General features: G+C 34.8%; 1 long non-coding RNA gene across 5 annotated transcripts in view; it reads left to right on the top strand.

Annotated features, from left to right (window-relative positions):
- LOC144315676 (uncharacterized) overlaps positions 1-18477 on the top strand; it is a 96832-nt gene that overhangs the window by 14759 nt on the left and 63596 nt on the right. For all 5 annotated transcript variants that reach the window (XR_013381426.1, XR_013381427.1, XR_013381428.1 and 2 more), the window contains exon 5: positions 1136-1231. This is a non-coding gene — a long non-coding RNA (uncharacterized LOC144315676). The remainder of the gene's footprint in view (positions 1-1135; positions 1232-18477) is intronic.

Genomic DNA, 18477 nt, shown 5'->3' with positions numbered 1-18477 from the left:
GGTGTTTTAGAATCCATGCTTACATACATTCTTCAGCTAATGGCAAAAGAGGCCAGTTATGGGAAGAGTACTGTGAATAAAAATAAGGTTTGTTATGCAGATTTAGATCAGTGTCTTCTCCAATGAGAAGAGTTTCTAGAGATTTAGCCATCCTTTTCTTTCAGATGTGGAGGAGAAGACACCCTCACAAGTGGAAATTTCCCTTATGCGTGTAAATTTCCCTTACAAATGCATAATTTTGTCTCTGTTTCTAGAACTTCTCCTGTGTCTGATGTTTCTCAAAATAATTAGCTCAAAACAGTCCTTATGCCAAAGAGACATAATTTGGGATGGTGTATTGTACCACCCTACAAAGTGGCAGAATGAAAGAAATTGTATATAATCCAAAAACCTAGTGCTTAAACAGGGCTGGAATGATACCATGGGTGTCAAAATGCGTAGCCCTATTTCACACATGTGACTATATTTCTAGATCTTCAAACTGAGTTCAATATACATTGTTATTCTCCTTTCCCAATCCTACCTCGAACTGATTTGTTTTGTTTGTTTGTCGTTGCCATCTTTGGCTTATTTCGTCCAATTTTCTATCCACAGACAATTTTGACCAAATTCTTAGAGTGGTATGTTAGAGTCATGTAGGCTGGAAATTGATATTGACAAGCTGCCCGAATGATTACTGTAAATCCAAAAGAGCAACTAATTTTCAATTTCTCAACCCTCCAAATACTAGGTGTCTGAGCCTTATCACAGACAAAAAAAGAAGTAGAATTAAAGAGGAAAACCCTGATTAATTAGCAGCCAAATAGAGACTTCCTTGGAGATCTAAAATATAAATTGATTTGATGAAACCTCCCCTTTTGTTAAACTCACATTGGGATTACCTTAAAAGGGCAAACTGTACAAGACTTGAATATATGGCATTAAGAATGAAGACCACAGGAAGTGGGGGTGAATGTCTTCCATATCTGTATACAAACTGCACTAAACAATGTGACCTGTATGTGCTCCATCATGGCTTCAGAGACCCTTTTCTATAGTATGAATTTATTGGATATGCTAGAAAGAAGTCTCCAAGTTTTCACGGTGGAAATAATCTCTCAGGGATCACCTAAGAAAACCTCTTTATTTTACCTAGGAAGAAGTTGAAGCCTTTTAAAATCATGCTATGGCTAATTTGGGAGAATCTAGGCCTCTACAATCCAGCCCACTTTTCAGCAGCTCTTCCTGTTAGGTAAGCAAATTATATGCACTTTCCTCCTTGTTTGAGTTTTGCAAGTGGGCACTCCTTAACTCTTTGTCAGCTCTATTAAGCTGGGCTAACTTCCTAGGGCTAAACATACAACCATTTTTCATTTCTTGGCAATCTGTTCTATTAAATTTGCATATTCAAATATGCAGCATTTATGTCTGATCTCTAAAAGAAAACTCACTAAATTCCTAGTAGGATTATTCTCTCTCTTTCTCTTTGGCTAGGGACAAAGATTTGAATAACAACTGAGAGAGAAAGCAGAAGTTAGGCAGTGCTTTCATAAATGAAATTAGCAAGTTTCTACAATTTAAAGGTTCTATTTGTAATTCTAAAAACCTTTTCCTTTCCTCCTTGCTTAGCTTCAGGCATGAATAAAAGTGTTGGGGAGGGGGGAAATGTTTGCTTTTCTTCCTCTTAATGGGTAAGAGATAACTAAATGCTGAATTTACAAAATACTTTGCTGGTTCTGGATTTTATGCATAAGCACAAGATGAATATCATGGCTTGGATCTTAACTGAGTAATATCTGCAAAGTCACTTTGCTGTATATATGAAAAATCTACATTGTTTAACTTGACAATCTTCTCAAATGATATCCACAAGTATTTAGCATTAAAAAGCTCAGTTTAGAATTTGAATTGCTAATGTTGAGTTTCCAATTCAAGGTTCTACAATCCAAAACAGGCTTGAAAAGGAAAAACAAAAAAGAACAAGCATAATTGAAGGGAAACAGTAACATTGGCTCCCACTTGGATAAGTTGCTTGCAGGCAACCTAAGGGGTCCTCACTCTGTGTGACTTCCAATTGCCTTACAGTCTACCATGCTCCAGGGTGGAACATCCTAAAGAAAATATTGATGTTATTGTTATCCAAGCTGAAAAAGAAAACACACACACACACACACACAACACACACACACAGAGAAGCACACAAGCACATTAAACTAAGCAAAACCCCAACATGAATTTTAAGAGGGAAGAAACCAGCCAGCTTTTCACACAAATTCACTGTTCTCATCAAATTTGGTCTTCTTTTTTTTTTTTTTTTTCTCTTTCTTCCTCCTACACCCCATGTTGTGGTTGAAACCTCTGGGCTTGGGCAGAGTTATGTGCAAAAAATGCAAAGTTTGAAATGTTTTCTTTGTGTCCTACTTCCCCCCCCTTCTAAAATTGATCTTTCTGTGGATATATTTCTTTCTTAGAGGATCTAGTTTTAATTGCATTGTTTATGTTTCTAAGGGTAATCACATCACCTTAAGGTATTTAGTTACTGATGGGGAATCAAAGGCTAGCTGAGGACAAAGCACAAGCTGACACCCCACAAAGGACCCACCACCACCACCAGGTGGGATATGTGTGACATTCCCCAGGCCCTCTTGACTGCCCTAAACCTAAGGGAAAGGAGAAACAAATAGTTAATTTATATAGAGATTATAGTCCTATAGGCTGATATTTTATAAACTGAGTCTCCCTCAGTTTATAAAATATCTTAGTGATTTACAAGAAAAAAACATCCTAACTTCTAGAAGGAAACTCCCAACTATCTTAATGTTAATGCCTTGCTAGAGGGAAAAACAACCTTAATTTGACTAAGGCAAGGCCTCCAGTATCTTGTAGGTTCTCTTTAACATATGAAAATCCTTTTGAAACTTCCTCTTTCCTTACCTCCTACTCCCAGGTATATATTCAGCCACCACTCACAAGCCCTGGGCAGCAGCCCTTCTGGCCCATGGTTTAATAAAACCACCATTTTGCACCAATGACTCTAAAGAATTCTTTCTTGGTCGTTGCTCCAGACCTCACCCTACCAAACCTCCCCTATATTCCAAAACCACATCAGTTACCATCACAAGTTTCTTACTGAAAATCACTCAAGAAATTTTGTAGTAATTGCAATGGAAACCAAAAATGTTCATCATTGATTAGTCAGTCTTTGGAATAAATTGTTCCTAAATTCCAAGCCAATTGAAAAATGGATAGTAGATTTATACAACAGAGAAAAGGCTGCATAGGAAGCTTACTTTTTATTCCTCTATCTATGTTCAAGGGTAATTTTTTAAAAAATTAAATCATGACTCTCCTTGAAATATAAAATGTGTGTCAAAGATTTTTTTCCAATTAACTAAATAATTAGCATACCAGTAAGGTGTTACAACTTGTTAAAAAAGAATATCTGAATAACATCTGTATGTTTAGGCAATTAAGAATGGTCAAAGAATTGCCTAATAAATGTAAGATTGCTTAACATATTGTGTAAGAAGAGTGACCAAGATTTGCTCTTTGACCAAACTAATGAGGCACCTTAAAGGCCTCTTCTTAACTAGACTTCAACATTGGGCTCCTGTGTCTATCCTGGTTGAGCATGTGTCTCCAATTTTAGCAAAAAAATCTTCTGAGTCAGTTATAGATACCTTTGATACCCAATTACCCTTAATTCTGGGTCAGTTTTGTCATCCCCCACCTCTAGCATCTGATCACCCTGGTCTGCTTCAAAAAGAATCCTTTCAAGTGTTTTTAGCCAGAATCCCCACCCCCCCACCCCTGATGTTTTCTCTTAGCATTTTCCACCCACTAACCCACTTCCCAATCCTGCTTTCTGGATTTATGAATTGGCTGTTGTAGTAGGAATTGAGCCCATCTCTATACTGAATTCTGTATTCCACTTTTGCAATAATTCTTGAATAAAATCTGTTTTTACTGCTTTAACTACTGTCCAGCTTTGGTTTTCTTTACAGAACTGAAAATCAATTGTATTTCTATTGAACACAATTAATTGGCCTATTTTGGGGAAAAATTCATGTGCCTTGCTCCTAGTTTCATACAGTTTGCAGAATTATAAGTCAAAGGTGATGAAAGCGCCTATAGGTTCAAATAATCCTTAAAAGTCTGCTAGAATATGCTCAGAATTACATTAGTAAGGATATCCAGTAATCATTACACCCATTTCAAAATCTTTCACAGTTTTTCCTTACATCAGATACTGGATTATCTGCAGTAGTAGAAACTTGGTAGTCATCTTCCCTCTTCATTATCATTCAGTAGCTGTTTCTTTCAAAGGCTACACTTATTTCATTCACCCCATTGGTCACTGTTTCTAAATCCATCTGAGAGACTATCACTAAAACAAGGTTGAGTGAAATGAATTATACACTTTTTATGAAGGCAGAAGCACATTTTGATAATCTTTTAAGGTCTACTTCTCCCAGAATACTCTCAGGATTCATATATATATGAATATATATATGAGAGAGTATATATATATATATATATATATATGAAATAATGCATCTAGAGAACATTACATCTGTTTTCTAGAGAAAACAGAAAATCTCAATTATTGAAGGAAAATAATTACTATCTGCAGGAGGCAGAATAATGCCTATCATAGTTGTCTATGCCCTACCCTGCAGAATCTGTGAATATATTACATGTAATTTAAGGTCACAGATGAAATTAAGTTTGCTGACCAATTTAACTTGATTTAGGGAAATTATCCTAGATTATCCAGGTAGGCACCACGTAATCACAGGAGTTCTTAAAAGTGAAATAGAGAGGTGTAGCAAGTCAGAATAAGTTGTAACTGTAGGAATATGGTCAGATAGATACAATGTTACTGACTTGAAGGTTGGAGGCAGAGGCCATAAACTAAGGAATATGGAAGGTTTCTAGAAGCTGGAAAAGACAAGAAAAGGAATTCTCACCTAGAATTTCCAGAAGAGAATATAGTTTTGCCAACAACCTGATTTTAGCCTAGTGAAATCTGTGTGGTACTTCTAAACAACAGAACTGTAAGTTAATACAGTTGTGTTGCTTAAGTCATGAATTTTGTGGTAATGTATTAGGAAAGCATCCATAGACAATATGTAAACAAATGTACATCTGGATTTGGCCCATGGGAGACAGTTTGTTGACCCTTGTATTAGTCAATGCCATATGCAATATTAAATATTAGGGAGTAAGAAGTGATCCAGTGTGGTGCCCATATTTTCTGACTTCAAAGTTAATATGATAAATGTAAAAAAAAAAAAAAAAAAGAAGAAGTTTATGGAGTGAATAGGCATTAACTTTTTGGAAATATTCTGTAAAATTTCATATCTTGTCACCATATTCACAATTTATTTTCTTTGACCTTCATGAACTTATAATTTAGTTCACATGAGAAGCTATGACTCAAAGAACATTGGAAGGTCAAATGAGTGATGTGGATAACAAGTGTCATAAATATTCAAGATAGAGGGAAGTTAGTTGAAGTGAATGAATTGAGAGAAGATAGAATGGGAACCATAGCCCTAATCTAAGCCATAAATGATAGATAGGAAAATATTCTAGAAAGACTCTGACTGTATCTGAGTAAATCTCTTGATATAGTGCCCTGCAAAAAGTAAATACATACAAAAACTGTATGTTTTTGCAACTGTTATTGTCATGAATAAAATGATTCTTATGAAAGACTGGAATCCAGTGAAACTGGAGTCAATGTGTTACAGGGTTGATGCTACTCCTATATAACTCAAACACATGAATTTGATTCTCACTTCTGATTCCCAATCTGGTGTTTATAAGTCGTCATGGCTCAAATTGGGTATCAAATTTCTACAATTTATAACATCTTCTTTAGCAATAAGATCCTGAGAAGAAATCAGCATAACTTTCTCTGATCTAGCATTCAAAACTCATTATTTGAAGTTTCTTGAGTTTATTCTCAGAATGCCATCAAAATATATGACCATAAAAATCACATTCTTTCAATTCACCTACTCATATGCTATGCTTTGTATTATCACCCATTCAGTCCCTTAGGTTTTTAATGATTGAGTTTTTGCTCACCCTGCTTGCTTTTTGCAGGAAAAAAAAAACACCCCAGCTTATTGCCTAAGTGAAAAAGCATAGACTAGAGACACAGGGAAATGATGCCATGAGTAACAGATGGACTTTTTCCCTCTGGTTAACTGCTCTTAATTCCTAGTGCTTTTTTTAGGGCTTGAAAAAAAGTATATCTTTTCTCCAGTGCCACGTATTCAGAACCAATACATTAGTCACTCTATTCAGAGAAGTATGCCTCTGTGTCTGAGAGAAGAGCAGTCAGGAGGATGACATTTTTTAGTATCTGTTCTGCCTTTTTCATCATTGGCATAAAAATAGAAGGGTTCAGTATTTTGTTCACAGTTCTGCATCTGTCCCAATACATTATTTGTCTCAATATGTACCCTTATGATCTCCCCCTTCTCTTCCTTCTTTATACCACCACCACCACCACTACTACTGCCACTGCCACTGCCACCATAGTCATTGTGGACAGTTATTCATTCCTGCAGGGTGTTAGCAATCTAGGGATGAAAGATGCCACTAGACTTGGTCTTTTCCTTCTTTTAAGAACTATGTGCCATAGTGGGAGAGAGATCTTATTAAAAAATATATATCTAGGGATCCCTGGGTGGCTCAGTGGTTTAGCGCTGCCTTCAGCCCAGGGCATGATCCTGGAGACCGGGGATCAAGTTCCACGTCGGGCTACCTGCATGGAGCCTGCTTCTCTCACTGCCTGTGTCTCTGCCTCTGTGTGTGTGTGTGTGTGTGTGTGTGTGTGTCTCATGAATAAATAAATAAAATCTTTAATCTTTAATATATATATATATATATATATATATATATATATATATATATAGTGAAAACAAGGTGACTAAACTAAGTCAAAAGAGTGTTAAATGCATCACAAGGCAGATGGTTCACTGAATGTGATAGGTGACGTGATGATTTTCTGCTTTCTCTCCTCTCCATGACACCCCTTGGCCTAAAACATCATTTTCCTCTTATACTATCTTTCTGAACCTCCTCTAAGAAGGCCTTTCATACTTCCATCTCCCTTCCCGCCTACATTAGGAAAGCCTTCTAGTAAGCAAAGTGAGTAGACCTGCTGCAAAATATTTATTATTCCTTAATGCTTGTCTTCCCAAGTAAATAATAATCTTCTTGAAGACAAAAATGGCAATGTGTACATCATTCTGTCCCCAGTACAGTACCTCAGATGAGAAGCTACTCAGTAAAGAGTTATTAAGTGAATGGCTTTGCATAAAGGAGAGCTTTCTTTAAACCAGAGCTTCATAAAGATGAACAATGAATATTCAGCAAAAACTTACACATAATGAAGAGGAGGGTTATGCCTTCTGGACAGGGAGAAATGACTACATATTGGTGAAAATAATATAGGGTAATGATTAAGAGGTTTGATTCTGAAATCATTTTGACTTGGGCTTATATTTTCACTGATACTTAGTTGTAGTCCTCTTAAAAATTACTCAAATCTCTAAACCTCTATTTCATAATCTGTATGAGAATATCAACCTCACAGATATTTGTGAAGATTAAATTTAAAATGCTTTTAAAGTGCTTAGCAAAGTATATGGTGGGAAAAAAAAAACACCTTGCCTCAGTAAGTAAATAACTTGTTCTAAGTCTCATAGTATGTCATCGTCATGATTGCACCCACATTTGGCTGACTGCATATTCCAATCCCTTACATTACCTTTGTAGCTTACAACTTAAAAGGGGCCTTTTAAGATTACTTTCAGGGTGCCTGGGTGACTCTGTTGGTTAAGCGTCCGACTTTTGATTTTGGCTCAGGTCATGATCTCAGAGTGTTGGAAAAGAGCCCCAAGTTGGGCTCTGAGTTTAGTGCAGAGGCTGCTTGAGATTCTCCTTGTATTGCTCTGACCCTGCCCTCACCTATGCATGTGAGAGCTCTCTCTCTCTCTCAAATAAATAAATCTTTTTAAAAAAATTACAACTGATTTTTATCATTTCTAAATATCTAGACCACAAAACCAAGAAACTCCATTTGCAATGCAGATTTCTAGAGTGCACAGACCAGAGCTGGTGTTCCAAGTGGCACCAGGACAACAGCATTCCCCTTTACAGTGATTAGGAAACAAAGCATGAATATCTTATATTTAACTTTCTGCCAGTTTTAAAGAGCAAAGCCAAATGATGAGAGACTTGGCCTGTGTCTGGCCTAAATCAGAAGGATGAAGAGAAAGAAGCCAGCATGCACTGTGATCATGCCGATTGGTTCTTTCAGTGCTAGGAGGGGCATGGTGATGGGTGCCAGGGCACAGGAGACATTGTTCATTCCCTACATGTGAAAAAATAAGAGAGTTAAGCCTCCAAACACCTGTGCTCTCCCAGCTTGAAGTCAAAGCTGGTGCTGGATGAAAATTCAATTGTGCTCTAGGTCTGAGGGAAAGGTAGACTCTGTGAGCCAAGATTTCAATTCCCCACATGCAGTAAACTGGTGTGCTTTCCTTCCCTTTTGAAAAGAGTGTTAAAATATGGAACAAGCATTTCCAAAATGCATCTGTCCACCCTCAAAATTATTTAAAATGTAAAATAACTATCACTAGAAGTCAGGAAGCAGGGAATTTGGAGAGTGAAATGATTCCTAAATTCGTGTAAAACGGGCAGGGAACAAGCACAGCATGATTTTCTGGGAAGCAGTTTGCTCTCATCAAAACCAAACAGCAACATTCTATTTTGCCTTGGCACAAGGATCAACAGCAGAACATGGGCCCTCTTCAGTGTGCACAGAACAAGGGCATGTTAATGTGTATTTCAGAGACAAGTACCATAGAAGCTCAGGTCAGGGAAAAATGAAGAAGGGTTCTGTGCAGCATTCATGGATCGAGATCCTGAGGAATGGAAAAGGTGGAGTGGAGGGAGAAAGAACTCCATAAGCACAGGAAAACTCTTGAGAGAAAGCACAAAGTAACAAACATAATATTTATATCCAAGACTGGCTAAAAGTTGGAGAAGGCTACTAGAATACTTAGAATTCTGATTGGTGTCCCTGGAATTTTTATTTATTTTATTTTTTGGTCATCTCTGCTCCCTGAGATGCCACCTACTTCTTATAGTGACAAAGGTTCTATTTGGGGGATGCTTCAGTGACTCAGTGGTTGAGTGCCTACCTTCAGCTTAGGGCATGATCCTGGGGTCCCAGGATCAAGTCCTACATCCAGCTCCCTGCATAGAGCCTGCTTTTCCCTCTGCCTGTATCTCTGCCTGTCTCTCTGTGTGTCTCTCATGAATAAATAATAAAATCTTTTTTTAAAAAAAGGTTCTATTAGGAAATCACAACTTTTTCCCACTCATTTGTGCTTTGGGAATGACTTTCTTAATGGATCCTTTGACCCTCATTTTCTCTTTATTCAGTCAATAGGGTGTAGTGAGAAATCTAGAGTATGGAATCTGAGGCTGCCACTTGTGTGCTGATTTCTCTGAACTTCACTTTTTTATCTATAAAATTAAAATAAGCATAATTTTATGCTTTTTTTAACCTAATACATCAAAATATATGTCTACTAGATCCAACTGCCATTCAAAATTCAAAGGAACTTCAGCAAGTTAACTTTCCTTATATGTGTTTCCTTATTTATAATTTGGGAATATAATATGGTCCAGTTTAATCTCTAGAATGGGTTATGATGGTACAAATAAGAGTTTGTAAACCATAACATATTATATAAGTTTATCCACTCACCATATTGTGGAATTACATTGTACTTCCATATCTTCAATTGTTGTGTTTCTTCCTTAAAAGACTACCTTTATTATCCATCTCTCTCTTATCTACATGTTAAATATCAGCTCAATGTGCACCTCTTCCTTGAAGCCTTCTGAAGAGCTTAGAACTCAGTGGTATCTTTCAGATTGATACTTATGTGAGACCATACTTCCAGTTATTGTACCTACCAGTCATCTTCTGTTAGGTATTATTTATAATGCCTTGCCTCCTCTTTTTTAATTTTTAAATTTTTTTTTTTTTATTAGAAAAGCTGTTGTTTCTCTCATACTCACCTGAGCATGGAGTTAACTGGCTGGCCTCTTGCCCTAGTGACCAAGAGGTCTGGGTAGTAGCCCAGGGAATTCCTGAAACCTGAAAGGAGGTTCTCTGTGAGACCCAAGAGAACTTTAATCCTTAGGAGATAGTCTTTATATGTGTGACATGCAGTCATGCTTCCGAGCTCGTCTTTTGCTTGGCTAGACTAGTGGATAGTGACTTGAGGTGGAATACATAGGGATTTAGATTATTTTTAATTACCCACGTCTTTTATCTGTGTGTGTGTGTGTGTGTGTGTGTGTGTGTGTGCGTGTGTTTTAACTGACCTTTCTAATGATACCTTGATGTTGGTGATTTTTTTCCTATTTTGATATTATTTCTTTTTCTAGTAACAGACTGTATGTTCATACTTGATAGCTACCAATATAAAGAATGACTTTCAGTCTACTCAGACCAGACAGTAGATGAGAAGAAATGGTCATTTTGACTTGCACAGTTAACATTCAGATGGATAAATCAAACAGGATTTGCATAAACACTTTCCTAAGATACGCCCGGTTTAGGGGAAAAGACTCTTGTGTTGTCCAGCAATCAGATACCTGACCTTTGATCCTCTCTCAAGCTACCATCTAAAAGACTCATGACAAATTACTTGGGAGACTTGGCAGCAGTGGTGAAGTTTGAGTATCTGGCAAGTCCAGCTTATTGACTTATCGGACATCACTCTGACTACAGCTGACATATATCGTATCCCATTTGCATTGGATTCATTTGTTAAGTAAATAAATTCTTTCTTTTTTTAAAAGACCAAAAAGTTAGTCTACATTGTTTGGAGGATTAATCACATAGGAGTTGTGCCCCAGATTCATCAACTGACAGAGGAGCCTGTTGTCCTCTGGAATTATGTCCATTAGAGGTAGGTTAAGCACCCCCAAGTCAGTGCCCACATTACTCCTCAGCAACTGTACCGACAATGTGTGCTCAAGGTAGAATGACCACATGTCCTAGTATACCCATGGCAGTTTGTTTTACACCTGCTATCTAAAAGTAATTATTAATAGTGCCTCCTTCTGCCATCGGAAGTGTCCTAGTTTAGGAAATAAGCTATGTGGTCACCCCTATTCTAGGTGCCCATCTGGAAAGCAAAGATTGAAAAGGAAACTCTGTACATGCCTAGACCCACATCTCTTTATGTGGATTTCTTAAGGTGTGTCCATACATAATTAGCCTATAGAAAAATCTGAACTTTACTCATTGGGGGAGGAGGTGATGAAATTTGGTATCAATGACTAGAAGTAACTGCCCCTGTTCAGAACATGTAAGAAAGCTTAGAAATGTATACAATTTATATTCAAATGCTCCTGTAAACAGGAGGAGAGCAAGAGAGTGCAAGTAAATGTTACAAAATGTTAACAATTATTGGGTTCAGGTAATGAGTACATACATACTCATTATATTGGCCTTTTAATTTTTCTGTTGAATTGGAAGTCTTCAAAATAAAAAGTGGGTGACGGTAAGGGAAGTGGTCTTCGGACCAGAATGGCCTACTAGGCACCAAGGGCTTCCTTAATTGGTTAATAAGTAAGACACTTAAAAAAAAAAAATAAGTAAGACACTTTCCCTCTGGATCACATACAGGTCTATGTGTGTGATAACACTTGTGTGTATTAATAGCGGGGACCATACCTCCTACTGCTTGTTGACCCCTCACAATTCTGATTGAAGAGTTGTTGATGTGCATTCTGAAATGACCATAAAATTTATTTCTGATGAACATTGTTTTTGGTAAATTCAACAATACATGTGTGACCAGTTCTGTTAACATAGTGATATTTAATTCTTTTTTCTTTACTTGCCCAAATTCTAATTCCCAACTTCCCTAATTTCTACAATCATTTCTTTTTTTACCAAACACTACAATATAAAACTACCACAAATAAAATGTAGGAGTAGGGGTTATTCCCTCATAATACTGTATCATAAGCTGTTATTCTTCTAATGGAAGAGGAAAATGAATTTGTTTTATTCAACCCGAAGAATTTAAATTGGTATGGAAGAGAGTTGAATCTGAGGATTTGAGGGGCTGGGTTTGAATATAAATTGAAATTTACCAACACTGTAAAAGGAATAATGTTGGCAGTCTTCCAAAATATTTGTTCATAGCAGGTTTGATATTAATGGATATATAAATTTATGTACACTTTACAGTTAGCAAAGTGTTCCATGAAGTAATTATCAGTCCAGCACCACTCTAGCTAATAATATTTAATAAAAATAATAACACTTTGTGCTTATGCCAAAGAGCACAATGAGTTATCAAGCAGTTTATTATCCAACCACATCCTGGCTGCATGGAAATACCCCCCCCCCTCTTTTTTTTTTACAAATGGGGAAACTAAGATCCAAAGATGTAATGAAGGACATCCTCAAAAGTCATTAAAATCCCAAGGATAAACTACCAATATCTGATGACAGGTGTCTCTGTCTCTCAGCAAGTATAAAATTTAAGAATAAGATAAATTGGAAGCAGTTACTCATTATGTTAATTATAGTAATATATTTTACATCCAAATATTCTGATACAAGATATTATTTTACATGTCATATTTAATTCATTTCTGAGGTAAAGCCAGGTTTACCTAGGTACAGGGCAGCTGCTTATGGTAGCAACAGATCACTGCAGTACACTTCCCATAGCTGGAGAACTTCACTAAATTTAAAATTTTCTAGTTAACTGGACCTATTCTAATTACATTTAAGGGAGATAAAAGAAAGGACAGAAGGACCTCAATAATATGTACTACATCAAAATTAAATGCACATATTATCTTGCTCTTGCTCTTTCTCTGTTTCTGTCTTTGTTAGATATGCAATATTTTTGCTTTGGTCTTATTTTTCCTACCTTTGAAGCACAAATTTGCCCATGATGATTATGTGAATGAACTATCCAGTTCTTTCTCTCCTTAGTGTGTGTGTATATTTGTGTTTTACAGCTATATGGTAGTATAATTGCCATATGATAAACAGCACATACTTAAAGTACATAATTTGATAATTCTTGGCATATGCATACACCTGTGAAATCAAGATAAGAAACATAGTCCTCACCAGCCAAGTCTCCTTGTGACCTTTGGTAATCCCCTTCTGCTTTTCCTTAATCCTCTGCCACCAGGCAACAACTCATCTTCTTCTTCTTCTTCTTCTTCTTCTTCTTCTTCTTCTTCTTCTTCTTCTTCTTCTTCTTCTTCTTCTTCTTCTTCTTCTGTTTCTTCTTCTTCTTCTGTTTCTTCTTCTTCTTCTTCTTCTTCTTCTTCTGTTTCTTCTTCTTCTTCTTCTTCTTCTTCTTCTTCTTCTTCTTCTTCTTCTTCTTCTTCCTCTTCTTCTTCTTCTTCTTTCTTATTCTTATTCTTTCTTCTTTCCTTCTGGATTTTACTTATTTATTCATGAGAGACACAGAGGCAGAGACCTAGGCAGAGGGAGAAGCAGGCTCCCTGCAGACTCCATCCCAGGACCCCAGGATCACGTCCTGAGCCAAAGACAGATGCTCAACCACTGAACCACTCAGGTGTCCCTCATCTATTTTCTATTACTGTAGTTGCCATTTTCTAGAATTCTGTATAAATAGAATTATATAGCATGGACTTTATTGTTTTGTTGGGTTACTTTCACTTAATCTCACTATTTTGAGATTCACCAGGGTCTTTAGATGTATCAGTAGTTCATTACTTTTATTTCTGAATAGCATTACAGTGTACAGATATATCACATTTGGTTATTTACCTTTTAAATGTTTAAAAATGTTTTAAAAATCATTTGGGATGATTTAATTTTGGGCTATTACAAATAAAGCTACGAACATTCACAGACTTATTACAAATAAAGCTATTATAAACTAAAGTCTTTATAAAAATATATTTTTCTCTGCAGTAAATACTTAGAGTAGCTAGGTTATATGGTAGGCAATTGATTTACATTTTAAGAAATTGCAGAAGTTACCCAAAGGGATTATAACATTTTATAAAACCACCAGCAGTTTATGAGCATTCTGGTTGATTCAAATCTTGGCAATGCTTGATATGGTCAGTCTTTCAGTTAGACCTTCTAACATGTGAAGTAGTATCTAATTTTGATTTCAGTTTACATTTCCCTAATGAATAATGATATTAAGCATATTTTATGTGGTTTTTTTGTATATCTTCTTTGATAAGTGTTAAAATGTAGTGTTGAATTTTTCAGTGGATTGTCTGTTTTCTGATTACACATATATTTTATATGGAACAAGGTATGGATAAAAGCTCATATTTTTATGTATGGATAGCCAGTTGATCCAGCACCATTTTTAAAAAACACTATCATTTCTCCACTGAATTGCCTTTGCATCTTTCATGAAAATTAATTGTATGTATATATATGTATATACATACATATATATGTATAACATAGTAATATTTATATATAAACCTAAATATATACATATATATTTATATAGATTTATGTATATATATATATATATACACACACACACACACTTCTTGACTGTTTTTTCCATTGATTTATTTTTTCTGCCTTGCTAATACCTCACTGTTTTAAATTTTTGAAGTCAGGTAGGTCCTCCAATTTTGTTCTATTTCATTTCAAAGTAATTTTGAATATTCTAGGAACCATGCATTTACATATGAATTTTAAAATCAATTTGTCATTTTAAAAATAAAGACTGCCAGGATTTTGATTGGGATTGCACTGAGTATATAGATTACTTTAGAAGACTTAACATCTTAACAATAACATTTGAATTTTTCAACCCATGAAAATGGTATACATCTCCATTTATTTAGGTCTTTGTTAATTTATTTCAGCAATATATTATAGGTAGTTTGTAGGTCTTTCACATATGTCAGGTATTCTAAATTTACATATTTTTATGCTATTATAAATAGTTTTTAAAAATTTTAATTTCTAGTTGTTCATTGCTATCATATAGAAGTAAAGTTGTTTTTCATTACTGTTCTTTTATCTTACAACAATGAAAAATAATTTGTTAATGATAGTATTGGGTTTGTTTTTGTTTTTGGTAGATTCTGTGGGATTTCTCCAGATACAATTATGCCAACAGCAAATAAAGGCAATTTTATTTTTTTCTTTTACATCTGGATATCTTTTATTTCTTTTTGTTTAGCTTTATTATACTTGCTAGGAACCCAAAGATAATTTTGAATAGAAGCAGTGAGAACAGGTATCCTGGTCTTATTCTTGATTTCAGGTGGGAAAGAATTGTCTTCCACTAATAAAGAGAAATGTGAACTGTAGACTTTTTTAAAGGTCTGCTTTATCAGGTTGAGGAAGTTCCTTCTTTCCCTAGTTTGTTGAAAGTTTTTCTCATAAGTGGGTGTTTGATTTTGTTAGTTGATGTGTATGTGTCTATTAACATGATCATATGAATTGTGCCCTTTACTAACATAATGTATTACATTAATTGTTTTTTGGATCTTAAAATATTGTGCATTCCAATATATATCTGACTAAGCCATGGTGCATAACTCTTTCCATATATTGTGGGATTTCGTTTGATAATTTTTTGCTATAGGTTATTCATTGTCTAAAGTAACCTGTTATTTTATTTTCTTTTGATGTCTTTGTCTGGCTTACATTCCAGCATTATGTTAGCTTCATAGGATGAACTAGGAAGCATTCCTTTTCCCCTCAAATTTCTGTAAGTTTGTTAAAATCTACCAGTGAAACCATATGAGCCTGAACTTTTTATGGTGGGAAAATTTTAATTACAATTAAATTTAAAAATTTTGTTGTTATTATTACACTTTTCTTAAAAATGTCTAATTCTTAAGCCAATTTTGGTAATTTTGTAGTTTTCTATTTTTGTGACTTTAAAAATGTTCTTCTATTTCTCTAATAAATACCTTCCTTTGTGTTAAATAATTGTTTGGTAGGTTGTTTCATTTTATTTTATTTTATTTTTTAAGATTTTGTTTATTTATTCATGAGAGACACACACACAGAGAGAGGGGCAGAGACACAGGCAGAGGGAGAAGCAGGCTCCATGCAGGGAGCCTGACGTGGGACTTGATCCCGGGTCTCCAGGATCATACCCTGGGCAGAATGCAGTGCTAAACCGCTAAGCCACCCGGGCTGCCTTGGTAGGTTGTTTTAATACTTCTGTTAATTCTTAAAAATTTCTTGAGTTATTTTAGTAATGATTGCTTTAAGGAGTACAAATAAATGTACATTTTGTCTTACATTGTTTAGATTGTCCATGGAGTAGTTCATAATATTCTTTTTAAATATGTTTAATTTTGAATGTTTTGGTAGTAATGTTCCTGCTTTCTTTTCCAATTTTGGGAATTTTATCTTCTCTCTTATTTTCTTGTTTAATCTAAATTAATGTTTATTGCCTTGTTGATTTTCTTAAAAAGAATAAATTTTTTGTTCTGTTTTTTTTTTCTATTGATTTCATTATTTTTATTCTAATCTTTATAATGTTCTTATTGTTTCCTACTTCAATTTGTTTTGGTTTTAATTTATTCTTCATTTTTCCAGTTTCTCAAGGTGGAAATTTAAGCTGTTGATTTGCGACTTTTCTTCGTTTCTGATATAGGGATTTAAAACTGTAAATTTCCTCTACACATTGCTATAGCTGCATCTTGTATTCAGACATGTTTTGTTTTTATTTTTAATTTGATTTTTCTTGTGATTTATTCTTTGACCTACTCATTATATAAGAGGGTGTTGATCAATTTCCATATATTTATAAGTTTCTGAAGATTCTTTCTGTTACTGATTTTTGATCTGATTCCATTGTAGTTGGAGAATACACTTTGTGTGATTTCAATTTTTTATTGAGGTTTTTTGTGTTTTGTTTTTGTTGTTGTTATTGTTGTTTGGCATAAAATATAGTCTATCCTGGAGACTGTTCCATGTTTATTTAAGAAGATATGTATTCTGCTATTGTTAGGTGTACTATTCCACAGATACCTGTGAAGTCTTGGTTTTATAGTGTTATCTAAGTCTTCTTTATCCTTATTAATCTTCTGTGTAGTTGTTCTATTCATAAGTGAGAGTGGGTTATTTTAATTTAAAACTGTTATTTTTGAATTGTCTGATTCCATTTTCAATTCTACAAAATTTTGCTTCATGTATTAGGGGCACTGTAGTTAAGTGTATAAATATAACATATATTACTGATGAATTAATACTTTTTATTACTGTAAAATAAATATTTTCTTCTCTAGTTATATTTCTTGTATTAAAGTCTATTTGTATAGTATTGATATGGCTACAATTGTCATAGAGTTGCTGATTTCATGTTTTATCTTTTATATCTTTTAAGTTTATATTTGTGTTTTTGAATATAAAATGTGTCTCATAGAGAGCATATAGTTAGGCCTTGTTTTTGTGCAGTCTGACAATCTCTGCCTTTGTTTGTTTTATGTAGTCCATTTATATTTCATATAACTATTGCTGTGGTTGGGTTTATGCCTGCCATCTTGCTCTTTGCTTTTTATTTTTCTTCTCTTTTTCTAATGTTCCACTGTTTTTCTTTTACCACTATTTTTGTGTTAAATATTTTTTATATTTTACTATTTTACTTTCTCTGTTGACTGCATTATTATTTCAAGTTATTTTCCTACTGGTTGCTTTAAGTATTGCAGTATGCATCTCAACTGATCCTAATCTACTTTAGAATACTACAAATGTAATCTCAGTAAAATAAAGTATTTTTGCTTCCTTATAGATCCTTTTTTCCTCCTTTGTGTTATTATTGTCATATATTGTATCTACATGTTATAATTCCAACAATATGGTGTTACATAATTTATACAAAATATACATATATATATATATATATTTTAAATATTTATTCATCCATTCATGATAGACAGAGAGAGAGAGAGAGAGAGGCAGAAACACAGGAGGAGGGAGAAGCAGGCTCCATGCCAGGAGCCCGATGAGGGACTTGATCCCGGGACTCCAGGATCGCGCCCTGGGCCAAAGGCAGGCACCTAACCTCTGAGCCACCCAGGGATCCCCTATACAAAATATTTTTTAAAAATGAAATAATTTTATTTTGATTTATTCTTTATTAAAATATATTTGTATAGACTTTTGTATTTACACATCTGTTTATTCTTTCTGGCTCTCCGTACTTCTACAGATAAGAGATATTGTCTAGTGTTACTTTCTTTCAGCCTGAAATGTTTCCTTTTGTATTTCTTACAAGCATACCTGCTAGCAGTGAATTCTGAGTCTTTGTTTATCTGAGAATGTCTTTATTTCATCTTATTTTTGAATAGTTTTGCTGAATTAGAATCTTGGTTGACATTTTATTCAAACACTTTCGTCATTGCACTGCCTCTGGGCCTCCATTATTTCTGGTGTGAATTTAG

This window comes from Canis aureus, chromosome 6 (assembly GCF_053574225.1).
Source record: "Canis aureus isolate CA01 chromosome 6, VMU_Caureus_v.1.0, whole genome shotgun sequence".
NCBI lineage: Eukaryota > Metazoa > Chordata > Mammalia > Carnivora > Canidae > Canis > Canis aureus.
Note: the sequence above shows the minus strand (reverse complement) of the source record. Positions and strands in the feature narration are given on the sequence as shown.